This window comes from Neofelis nebulosa, chromosome 5 (assembly GCF_028018385.1).
Source record: "Neofelis nebulosa isolate mNeoNeb1 chromosome 5, mNeoNeb1.pri, whole genome shotgun sequence".
In the NCBI taxonomy this organism is placed as follows: Eukaryota; Metazoa; Chordata; class Mammalia; order Carnivora; family Felidae; genus Neofelis; species Neofelis nebulosa.
In genome coordinates, this window is record NC_080786.1 from 53,410,480 (window position 1) to 53,423,491 (window position 13,012).

Consider the following 13,012-nt stretch of genomic DNA (forward strand, 5'->3'; position numbering starts at 1 on the left):
CGAGTTTTAGGGACTGTGTGAGAGGTATTTGGGATACAGAGAACTAAATATCCAGATATGGAGACATGTTCCAATGTATAGAGTTTTCCAATAAACCATTCTCCAGATAATTGAGACAATGCTGTCTTTATTATTTAATGATAACATATACACTGTAATGCATTATTAATTGTTTCTGTTTCAAAAAATTCTTTATCTCTGTTTGATTTAAATTCATACATGGACTGATTCATTCCAAGTATTTGAGCACCTGATCTTAAGTCAGGGTTTTTCTGACATGTTCATGTTCCAAGAGAATTAAGTGGAGTGGGGGTGGGTCTGTCAGAGAAAAGGGCTGGAGGGACAGATGGGACAGGTTACATAGAATCATTACATACATACATCATATGAGGTCCTGCCAGACGCAGGGGTTTAGGCTCTAACTTCTAGGTGAAGGGAGGCAAGAAGGGTTTCAAGCAAGTGACTGACCTGATGATGAGGTGGGCATTTGAGGTTGCTCACTCTGGCAGGCAATAAATTCTTAACTAAGGACAGTGCAAACAGGGAGGGTATGCTCTGGAGACAATTAGAAAATAGAGTTGGCAGAACTCGGTGAGTAATGGAAATGAGCTTAGAGTAAGCTGGGAGAAGATGTCTGGGTGTACATCCATGTTTTGGAGAGGCTAGAGAGAGATGATAATAAAAAATTAATAATAATGAAAATAATGAAGGTTATTGAATACCTACTATGTGCCTGGTGCAAGACTGAATGATTAACAGGAATTCTTAATCATCAAACAGCTTGGCAATCCTTGGAATTTGGTATAGTTAGTGTCCCCATCTTAAAGATGATGAAACTGGGACTCCAAGGGGTTTCCCAGCCCAGGATCACACAGCTAGAATGGAACAAAGCTGGGTACCACAGAAACAAGTGAGACGTAATTGCTGTCCTCAGTAAGACAGGCACTTAAGGAATCTCCTAGTGCGTGGCCAGTACTTTATCGTACAAAAAAGCACTTTTAAATATGTTATTTTAGTTGATCCTCACATAACACCGTGGAGTAGGCATGGTCATCACCATTTCACAAATGTTGAAACTGCAGCCTAGAAGGGAGTTAATTGTTTAAGATGACACAGCAAGTAGATGACAAGCCTGGTTCAGATACGAAATCTCAGTACTTTGCAGAACACTAAAACTTCTTCATGGGCCTCATGGGTAAGTTACTGCCACTGCTCATGCCGTTGCATGTTCCATGTCATTCATGGGCAAAGAGTGGAGAGGATAAAGTTTAGATTCTGGAATTGGACTGCTTAGGTTGAAATGCCACTTTCCTTATAAGACCTTGGTCAAGTTATATAATCTTTCTCAGTCTGTTTTCTTATCCAGGTAATGGAAATAATAATTGCATCTTTTGCTATTTTTATGGGGCTGCAGTCATAATTTTAAAAAGATAATTTATACAAAGTGCTTGGGACCTAGTAAAATTCAATAAATGTTAGTAGTAATAACAGTAGTTCAAAGAAGTGACATGACATTAGCTGTAGAAGGAAATATTAAAATGTATAAAATTGCATTTGAGGTGAACTTTGAAGGATTTCAGAAGGGATAGAAGAAGCAATGGTGGGGTTACAGGATTAAGAGTATTTTTAATCCTGAATATTATTTTTGTTTAGAGTTTATGAGTAGGAGAGTTAAATTATTGGGAAATGTATATGAAGAAAAACAATTAGGTAACCTATGTTTGGTTCTGGTGAGAGTCACTAAGGTCCTGGACACAGGTGACAGTAGAAGAAATGGAAAGGAAGAGAAGGACAGGTCTAAGGTATAGCTCTAAGGAAAGCTCTTCCCAGCATGTATTTGGGTTGCTTCCCCCAGTATCACTTGGTGGCTACATAAGAAATGCAAATTCATTTTCTAGTTGGACTAAGAAAAAATCTAATCTGGATAGTATTTGCTGACTATAATGAAATGCATTCCAGAATCAAACATTAACAACTTGGGAGTTACATGATGTTCTGATTGCCTGCACTTTGCTTTCATCCTTTGACACAGGAAACCGGGAGTTGGTGTATGGATTCACTAATCTACCTTTGTTGTTGTCTGCATTCTGAGAGGTGTTTGTTTGATGGCTTTTATGCTTATGTATATGTGATTTTCAGCTTGAAGCATGGTATCTAGGATTTTGTTTTTCCAGAATACAGAAATGTATAAGATGCAAAAATATCTCTACCCTAGTGGTTGTACTTAGTATTTCAGTCTCAGTTTTCACTATTGTCTAGCTATGTAGCTGAATTAACTTTGAGTAGCATGATTACTTTAAAATTATTACTAATAGTGTTTTAATTTCTCATATCCTAGAGTGAGTAGCAGTGGATTAGACTTCTTGTAATGAGCTGAGTATTCATTTTATAATAATAACTTTAGAATGTCTGTGATCTAAAACTAGCAAAAGTTATTGAGACCATGCATAATCTCAGGGAAAGGAGAAGGGCAACATTTAGAACCTAAGTGGCATTTTTTCAACATACCTGTCTGACAATCCTGGATCCACTGGGGCCATGCAGTGTAGCCCGATGAAATTATAGGTGCTTATTCAGATTAGGGCAAGGGCTGACTTGGGTGGTCTGGTTGTCTATATCCCCTTCCAGATGAGTATCCTTCCACACATCTACCCCAGGAGAATCTCAAGGTCTGAAATAATCTCAGATCCAAGGTGACCAATGACTTATACAGTCATAAGTGGGTTTTTACTTAATGTGTTTCTATTTGGCATCTGTTCAAATGAGCTCAGGTGTTTGGCACTCTCAGAGTTGGCATTCAAAGGGATTTTTTAATGTCCTAATGCTTATGAGTATAGCCTGGTTGGTCAAACAAGAATAAAGAATGAGCTGTCACAACAATTCCCATTGCCATATCTCATGTTGGAAAGTTTGTAAGTTTTACTATGTATGAGGTAGCAAATAATAATGCCACTGAGAACTGGCACAGTGAAGCCTAGAATGACCTCACTCAGTGATTGTCACTATAAAGTCACAGCCCCTCTGCATCTCATTGGACATTCAGAATGTCCTTAAAAAGTGCTAGAAAGAGGCAAATCTCTTTTTAAGTCCACTACCTCATATATGCCTCGTGTGCCCATAACTTACCTGAATGAATCCTTTAAATGAGCTGTTGATGTCCTATTAGCCATTTTTTCCTCCCAAAGAAATTCATGTTCAGCTGCAAGATAACTTCCTGTGTGAAATTTACAGGTCTGTCAGCCATAAAAAACATTAATGCATAATACATAAACAAAACGTATGCTCTTTTTGCAAAAAAAAAAAAAAAATGGCAAAAGGAAAAAAAAAAAGGAATTTAGTCTCTGCTTTCCAAAGGGAGAAAACATGAATCTTGCATTTTTATTTTTGATGCCATTTTGCCTTTAAATATATGAGATTACTATTAATGCCCATATTCACAGCAGGAGTAGAAGGGAAATGACAGTAAATTGTAAAGCACATTTACATTATAACAAGGCCCATGGAAGCATTGTAATTCACACAGTTATTTCAACAGAGGTTTGGACTCCCTCCAATTTAATTTTCTGAAGTTGGGCTGTGCAGCTGGGTCATTCCTGGTCTAATCTGGGAAATGTATCTCTTAAGGCTGTGGATCAGAATGCCAGCCTCCCAGCTGTCACCAAAGAGCATCATTTACAGCCACTGAGGTCCGAGGGCAAAGCATCAGAATCACTTTATGTGGACACAGCAGCCTAGCTAGCTTCATAAATTCTGTTGTAAAGAGCAATAATCAATATTTCATGTTTAATGATGCAGAGCTAAAATTAGTATAGATTTTATGTCTTCTACTTTTCCAAATTATGCAAACATTAGTAACTCCTTTTTTAGTGCCCTTATTACATTTCCATTAAAAAAAGACCAGGTTGGGGGGTTGGGCAGTGAGGAAGCTTGATGATGTTTAATTGAATGATTGAACTGTCAAAAGTGATTTTGACTCTTAATTTTTGTTAAATAGTTACCTTTAGGTTAACATAAAATTATTTCCAACGCAAAAAAAAAAAAATGATGTGTGTAAGTGGCACAGGCTTTGTCACACAGTGGAGTAAATTACAGATTGTTTCCATGTTTTAAGTTACTTTAAATACTCAGGGATACGCTGGGAATAAAATGGCCATGGCGTAAGTCAGAAAAGTTAAAAGGTTGGTGTTTAGGCACAGGTGCACTTTAGAGAAAAATTAGTTTTGAGTGGGTTTCTTATTTTAAACTTGTTCAGGGAGCATACCCTGATTCTTGAGATAGTAGAAGTGGCAGGGACAGAAAAAAAAAAAAAAAGAAAGAAAGAAAGAACAATGTTTTGTTATTGGGCAAGTTAAGGGTCTAACTAAGTGGCCACAGGGATGAGCTGTCTAACTTTTTAGCTATATCCCTCTGTTTGTGACAGGAGACAAACCTGCTGGAGTAAGGTAAGAGGGACGGCCAGACACAAAAGAAAAAAAATCCAGCATGTGCCCTCCAGGCCACATGTTCACACCCAAGTCACTTCAAAACAAGTCTTATAACAGTGGAAAGCATGGGCTTTGGCAAATAGTCAATCAATTATTCCCCCTAACAGTACAGCCTATATTTCATAGCTACTTATAACACAAGCTTCATTTGGGAAAATGGGATTAAGGATATGCAGTTGTCTGGGTTATGCTTGAATAATTCAATTTGTATTTTGCAAAGGGGCTTAGCCAAAATTTCAAAAAGCCAGAAATTAAATAGAGCATGGTAGAAATCATCTCCTTATCTAGTGAGTCAAACTGAGCCAGAAAATTGGAGCTAGACCTTTCAGTTGGGACAACTTCTATAGGGTCAGCCATCAAACAGACATATTCTTTTGTTAATTAATATGATCAATTAATTGATTAGTTGAATTTGTTGGATTATAGAAAAGGAATTGCAAGGATGGGGCAAGCAAAAACAAATTTAGGATTCTTGAGGCATGTCAGCCAAAGTCCAGTGAGAAGACAGATGACTCATTTAAAAGGGTGATTGACAGAGTTAATGAAGTGAGTGCATAGTTATGGGTAGGGTATAGGGAAAACCACAAGGGATGGTGAAGTATCTGAGGCCATCAATGGCTGGAAAGGCAACAATAAGGAAGGGGAGGGAAGTGAGGGAAAGGAATAAAAGGAAAGAAAGACCTTGGAGGGGTGAGAAAAGGGAGCAGTTATGGGACTATGGCAAGAATCACCTTGTGGGTGAAGCCACCCCATGGGAGCTATGGCCTCTAATTACACCAGTGTGTGCTTTAGTACCAGGAGAAAAGAGAATACTCCAACTTCTCTCTTCTGCTAACCTCTGATCTTATGCAATGCCTCCCACTGCTCAATTCTTATCCAAAGCCACAGGATAGAGGGGCCTGGTTGATTAAGCCCAACATCCTGAGCCTCCCAGAACACAGAAGAGAGTGGAGATGAGTCAAGAGTATGAATAGAGAGATGTTGGTTAAGCGGAACAAAGTTTCAGTTATGCAAGACGAGTAACTTTTAGAGATCTGATGTACAACAGTGTACAGTTAACAATACTGTAGTGCATAATTAAAACTTGCTAAGAGGGTAGATTTTAAATATTTTAACCACACCAAAAACAAAACCAAAAAAAATAAAAGAAAGGAAGGGAGGAAGGGAGGGAGGGAGGGAGGGAGGGAAGAGGAAAGGAGAGGGAGAAAGAAAGTGGTAACTATGTAAGGTGATGGATATGTTAATTAGCTTGATTGTGGTGATTATTTCACAATGTTTACATGTATCAAATCATCAGGTCATACACCTTAAATATGTACAATTTTAAACTGTCAATTATACCTCAGTAAAGCTGGAAAAAATAAAACATCAAATAAAAAAGCTACTGAATGATGAAAGAAAAGTGTGTTGGGAGAGGTAGAGAAGAATCAGCAGAGGACATACAATTTCTTGGGATTTTTTTGGGCCATTAAGCTACTAACATGTCTTTTCACCTCAGTCAGAATAATGCATTCAATTCATTTGTAATTCATTTATTCAATAATTATGTATTAAGTACCTGCTGAATGCCTCATTGGGGAATAGCCATCTTGATGTCAGCAGGTCACCATCCCTGACTTCAAGGATCTTAGTGGTAGGGTATCAGGGGTGTCAGGTAGAAAGGTAGTGCTAAAATAGGGATCACCATGGGTTGCTAAGGAAGCAAGGTGAGGTACCTGACCTTCCTGTTGAGTTTGGAAAGCTTTTATGGTGGAGGATAATGTTGGGGGCTTCCTGAAGGAAGAGTAGAGTGAGCCAGAAGAATAATTGAGGACACACTGTCATTGAATGTCCATTAAGAGAGAGTGTGAGTTCCAGGATTGTGTGAAGTTTCATATGACCAGACTTAGGGAGGAGGTGTGTGGGCCACGGCCTGTGAGGTGGAGTGGGGAGAGACAGATGGGCCCTGTTGCATCAGACCTTGGCTGAGGAGTTGGGAATCTATCCTCAAAGCACTGGGGAGCTACTGTTGATTTCTAATAGGGAAATGGCACTGCCAGATCTGAAGTCAGAGACAAAAAGGACTAGTGGGAGAAACCAATGATGGAAAAGGCCAATTTGTATATGTTTTTAATGGTAAATTGAAGCAAAACTTTCTTGGAAAGTAAAACTCCAAGTGAAGATCTGTTGAGCAAGCAACTTCCTTATCGATTTCCAAGAAAATGAGGACATGGTTTGGAACTTCCAGGCCCATTGAATTGAAGTGTTTTTGTATAGTTAGCTTAAATAACCAAATGATGAAATCAATCCTCCAAATTGTCAGCAGAGCAGCTGTTCAGAAAGCTCTTGTTAGTCATTGACCTTATGTTTAATATGATTTCCTAGAACGTGGATAGTCAGATTGAATAAAGTACTGCATCAAAGCCCTCCCCACACAGCAAGCTCTCTGCAGTGAAAGAACCAAGGAAAGGAGAGTGGCTGGCACAGAGTGCAAAAGCCCTTTATTTCCTGCCCCCCAGATCCCCCGGGAAAAAGAAAAGAAGAAAGCACGCCACAGGCACATCTTAGAGAAGAAAGTGCTGGGACTACCAACAGCTCAGTCTCTTTCCTAATCATAATGCAGGGGGTGAAAAAGACCAAGTTTATGACCTAAAAATCCTCCAATCCTCCTCTGATTTTCAAGAATAACTATGGATCTTATTCAACCTATTTTCTCTCTGTATAACAGCTGCATCTATTGCCTATATCACTGGAGGTGGAATGGGATATGATGAAGGATTAGGTGGGAAGGTTGGAGGTTTGGGGGAAAATAGAGGATAAATGCAGAGACTTGTTCTTAGAATTAGAAACCAGCCTCTATAGTGCTGAAGAGTTAGTTTTACCTTGAAAATACAAAGCTATGTATAAGAGTGAAAAGGATGCTTTATCAATCTATCTACCTACCTACCTATCGATCATCTTTATCTTCCTACCCACTTACCATGTATGCACTCTGCCTATATCATACTGGCTGCCACTTACTGTGAAAAGCACACATGTAAGAGTTAAAATAAAAATAAAGACTGTCACACATCATGTACATGTAGTGAAAGAGGGGGATATAATTGTACCAACAACATGGCAAAAGTAGTTCTGACAACTGAATATTTAATTTAGCTTAAGCTTCAAGGAAAAATAAACAACCTCTGTAAGACTTAAAAAGTTGTTGTTGATGAAAAGAAGTATACTATTATATCAGAAGGGGAAAATATCCCTTAGTAGTAAATCCTAAAATGTTATTCTTTTGTATGGAAGAACCTGTAGCAAAATGTACAATGTCTTATACAGCAGTTTTGCAGAAGATGCAGAAGTATTCTTCATATGAGGTTTGTTATACGAATATTGGATATAAAAGCAGCAGCCTTTAATAAAAAAGAACTGAAGACCATGACCTGCTTCATCCATTATTCTCCTGAATAGCACTTTTTTTTTTAAAGAGACTGACAAAACAAAATAAACAACAACTGCCCAGTTCTGAAGTTTTATAGTCCCATACTTCATCTAGTTAGGGTTTTGTATACAGTAGCCCTAGGTTATTGCTTAGACTGTCACTTCTGAGTTTGAATTCTTTCAACTGAAAGAAAATAGAAACTCAGCCAAAAGTGCCTTAAGCAAATGGGAGAATCTATTGGCTCATGAAACTGAAAAGTCCATCAATATGCTGGTTTCAAGTTCCAGTTTGATCCAGAAGTTCACAGTATCATTAGGGCACTGGCTCCTTGTCTGTTTCCTTGGCCTCTGTCCGTTCTGCTATGTTATCTTTTTTCTCCAGTTAGTAGTTCTTACCCCATAGCAGACACTTACATTGCAGTTCCAGGGTTCTTCACTTCAAAATCTTTACGTTCTTAGCATTCAGAGGAAAAAAAAAAAAAAAAACAAGTTATTCCCCAGGTACCAAAGTGAACTTTAAACAATTAATATTGGTTGAGCAACTAATTTCAAAATATAATGCTGAGTGAATTAAACCAGACATGAGAGAATAATTTTGTATGCAGTTCTAGAACAAACCAAACTAATCTATGGTGATATAAATCAGAACCAAGGTGCCTTTGAGAGAGGAACTTTGTAGAGAGAGATATGTTCTTTATTTCATTTTGGGTGGCGGTTCTACCAATATACGTCAAAATATTTTTGTTAAAAGTCATACTGTATATTTATAATATGTGTATTTCACACACTTAAAAATGAAAGCCTAGGTACTAAAAGATCATGCTGGCTGATATAAGGACAATTGACTGAAGTAGGCTAATATGGGAAACAGAGACAAGAGACTCACAGTTGGCTTAGACCACACTGCAAAGCAGTGGTCAGGTCCTGGATGTATTTTGAAGTTGAGATCAATAAGATTAGCTGATTGATTGTGTTTTGTGAGAAGAACAAAGGTATAAAAGCTGACTCCTAGGTTTTAACCCTGTGTATCTAGGTGAATAGTGATACCATTGGCTAAAATGTGGAAGAAGTGGTAAAGAAGGAAGTTTGGGTGGGAGGGTAGAGGCAAGGAAATCAAGACTTTGATTTTGAACTTGAGATGCCCATTATAAGTGCATCAAGTAGGCAAGTGGATATAGAAGAGTGGAGTTTAGAGGAGAGATCAGGTACAAATATAAATTTAAAACCATGGGATGGGTTTTAAGGAATGGATCCTAAGGAATAAGGATTGATAGGGAAGAGGACAGAGGCGTAGGATGAACTACTGGCATGTTTCCAGAGGAGCTAAGATTTTATAGGAGTGAGGAGGACCTGGAAGAATCAAGGAGGAGAAGAAAAGGTCCCATACCTCCTTCAGACCATGCTGGATATAGCCTGCGAGACATAAATGGCCACCTCTTAAGCACGCTGCAGGGGAGATGGTGTGTTCAGGGACTCAGCCAAGTTTGTCATCAGCAAAATCCTCTATATCCTAAAACTCTTTTCTAAATGATCCTTTGATTTTCTTGCTCTAACAAAAATTTAACTGTCTCAGAACAGCAAGGCAAAGTACAGTCAGAATAAGTTGAAGGATATGTTCAAAGAAGTTGAGGAGGTAGAGGATTTTGCTAACAACAGACTGTGAATTCCAAAGGGCTCAGTGGAAAGGTTAGAGGCACTGGGGAGAGGTTAGTGACTGGGTCAAATTCTGGGATGCACAATACAGTATAAAGTTAAAGAAATTGAATAATGGGGATTGACCTAGGAGACTTGGATGTCTGGTAGCTTAGAAGCATGTTGAGACTAGTCCTGCTGGTCTTTTAAAGGGACAAATGTATGATTAATTCTAACTGGGGCTTCCTCTTGGAGCTTCAGCATTTTTTGTGATGAGCCAAGTAGTGGCCTCTGTCCTCTCCCTGAATCACTGTGGCCTGAAGAATGGGATTACAGAGACTATGGAAGCCTAAAATTCAGGGAAGTTGTGTGTGTTTGTGTGCGTGTGCACACTTGCACATGTCTGAGCACTGTGACTCGGGGATGAGGTTACCTAGAGTTCCCAGGAGACAGGAGAGGATGGTTGCTGAATGGCCAAAGCCAGCACATACTCATTAGAGCCCTTCACCCAGCAACCAGCAAACTTAATACTGTTGACAGAGTAAATGTGGGAAGAGAGTGAGTGGATCCGTATAAAAAGATCCCCACTTGGGGTGCCTGGGTGGCGCAGTCGGTTAAGCGTCCGACTTCAGCCAGGTCACGATCTCGCGGTCCGTGAGTTCGAGCCCCGCGTCAGGCTCTGGGCTGATGGCTCGGAGCCTGGAGCCTGTTTCCGATTCTGTGTCTCCCTCTCTCTCTGCCCCTCCCCCGTTCATGCTCTGTCTCTCTCTGTCCCAAAAATAAATAAAAAAACGTTGAAAAAAAAAATTTATAAAAAAAAAATAAAAAGATCCCCACTCTGAAGAATAACAGGAAACATTATCTTTAGTGGCATAAAAAAAATCACACAATTTGAGTGGCAGTATTGTATTCTAATTTGATCAAGGATCAAATTGAATTGTATGTCTAAGCACTTGCCCATTGCAAAGTCCAGAACTCTTAACAGTGTGTTATCTCAATTTTGCAAACAATTGCAGTCAAATATTATTACCCACAAGTACATGGGGTCAATTTGTAAGATAATTCTTTTCTTTTTCACAGGAAGAAATGAAAAGATTGCAGAATCCTTTAGGACAAGTTAATGATGGAAGATATTTACTTGAAAAGTAAGTAAAAAATACCAAAGGAAATTAATTATGTTTGAGGTTTAAAAGCTTGCATGGGGGAAAAAAAAAACAATCAAACACCTGGCAAGGCAAAAACGAATAAATAAATTTGACAGTTTCTTACGATATCATTGTGGTCAGGAACCCAGAAATGTGGCTCATTTGATATATAGTTAGATTTATGGCTAGTTGAGCTATGATACACAAGCTGTACTGATTAACAGATTAGTATGATGCATGGAGATGTCTTGGTGCTGTGTCTGAGGGCTTAAAACTTAACAACCCTGCCCTCTTTTTGCCTTTTAATCCATGGAGTGTATAGAAGGTAGTCCTAAAATTTGCAAAAAGTTTAAGGGTAACACTAAGACTAATAGAATTAACATTAAAGTAATACTACAGAGGGGTGCCTGGGTGGCTCAGTCAGTTAAGCCTCCAACTTTGGCTCAGGTCATGATCTCATGGTTTGTGGGTTTGAGCCCTGCATTGGGCTCTGCACTGGCAGTGTGGAGCCTGCTTGGGATTCTTTCTCTCAGACTTTCTCTGCCCCTCCACCCCCCCCACTCCCCCGATCCCCCATTCCCCTACTCTCCCACTCATATGCTCTCTCTCTCTCTCAAAATAAATAAATAAATTTAAAAAAACAATACTATAGAATGGAACAAAATTGAGCTGAAAAAAAAAACAAGAAAGATGAAATTCAATATGAGTATATTTTTCATTTAGATTTTTAAAAAATTGTACAATCAGATATATCAGAGATATATTCTGATTTCAGTTTGTGAGTAGATGCTTAGAGATTTTATCTGATGTTAACACAAGACCATGATTTTATATGACTTCTAAAAATATTACAATATTAGACTGATAATAGGCATGCATTGTCCAGATAAAAGAAAAAATGAACTATCATTTACTGAGCATTTACAATTATCTTCCATATCAATGAATGCTTACAGATGTTTCCTCATAGAATTCTGATTATAGCCTTTTGACATAGGGATTATTTCCATTTTACAGATAAGGAAAGAGGCTCAGAGAGCTTTCAGCACTTGTCTATTTACTAAGAGTAGTGAGGGTGAGAATCAAAACCCCTCATGGATGCCACCAGAGCTCCTGATCTCAAACACTGGCTAAGTCTCAATGCCAAGCCCTTGTGAGTGTCACCCGTGGCTCTGTGTTTCACATTTAAAAAGCCCGTAGACCTTCCCAAGAGCATCAGAGGAGGTCAGTTAAAATTGTGAGTTTCTGGGACCATACATGAAACTACTACAGAGAATTGAAGATGTGTACTGGAGAAAAGAAATCTCAGAGGGAGCATAATGACTTTCCTTAAAGATTTGAAGGAATTTTCCCATTAAAAAGGGGCCAGGGGCGCCTGGGTGGCTCAGTCGGTTGGGCGGCCGACTTCAGCTCAGGTCACGATCTCACGGACCGTGAGTTCGAGCCCCGCGTCGGGCTCTGGGCTGATGGCTCAGAGCCTGGAGCCTGCTTCCGATTCTGTGTCTCCCTCTCTCTCTGCCCCTCCCCCATTCATGCTCTGTCTCTCTCTGTCTCAAAAATAAATAAACGTTAAAAAAAAAAATTAAAAAAAAAAAGGGGGGGGGCCAAATTGCTCTTTTTGCTCTAAAGGGCATAACAAGAATCAGTGAGCAGGATTTACGGAGAAACAGCTTTGTGACTCAGAAAAAGAATAACTATTGTAAAAATTCAGCCTGCCCAACAGAATGGACTTCTTTATTAAGGAATGAGATGACAGACACTAAAAGTGCCCATCTGAGATGCTGTTGAAAACATTCCTGAAAATGGAAAATCTTGAATATGATTCCTTTCTCTGATTTTATCCTAGCTTTGTGAGTCTGAACAAAGTATTTAAACATCCTGAACACAGTTTCCTGTGCCGATAATAACACTGACTTGACAGTCTTGGTGAGGGCCTTAAATAAGACACCCACAATAGCCCACTGGCTGCAACGTCAGCCCCTTCTCTTTCCATCTGGGTGGCTGTTTGGACTAGACACATTCAGGTTCATTCTATCTCCGTGATTCTAAGAATTTGCCGTGTCATCACTTGGAAGGACAGTTTTCAGCAGTTTGATCAAATGAAGTTTCTGCGTTATCTTCAGATTGAATTTATCCTTATTATGGTGTGCCCTTACCATTACCATCACTAGAAGTATATAAATAATAACTAAAAAGTTTTTGTGTAACTAGGGAGATTTTCCTTTATGGAGATTAGTGTGGTTAGATAAGTGATTCTTCATCCTGGATGCCTTTAGAATCACCTGGAAGTTAATAAAGATGGCATAAGCCTTGGTGTAAGCTCCGCCCTAGACGAATTGAATC

At 39.0% G+C, this 13,012-nt stretch overlaps 1 long non-coding RNA gene across 1 annotated transcript in view; it reads left to right on the forward strand.

The window, feature by feature from the left end:
- Window positions 1-13,012, forward strand: part of LOC131512088 (uncharacterized) — a 178,524-nt gene that overhangs the window by 165,029 nt on the left and 483 nt on the right. The window contains exon 2 of the long non-coding RNA XR_009261925.1: window positions 10,605-10,669. This is a non-coding gene — a long non-coding RNA (uncharacterized LOC131512088). The remainder of the gene's footprint in view (window positions 1-10,604; window positions 10,670-13,012) is intronic.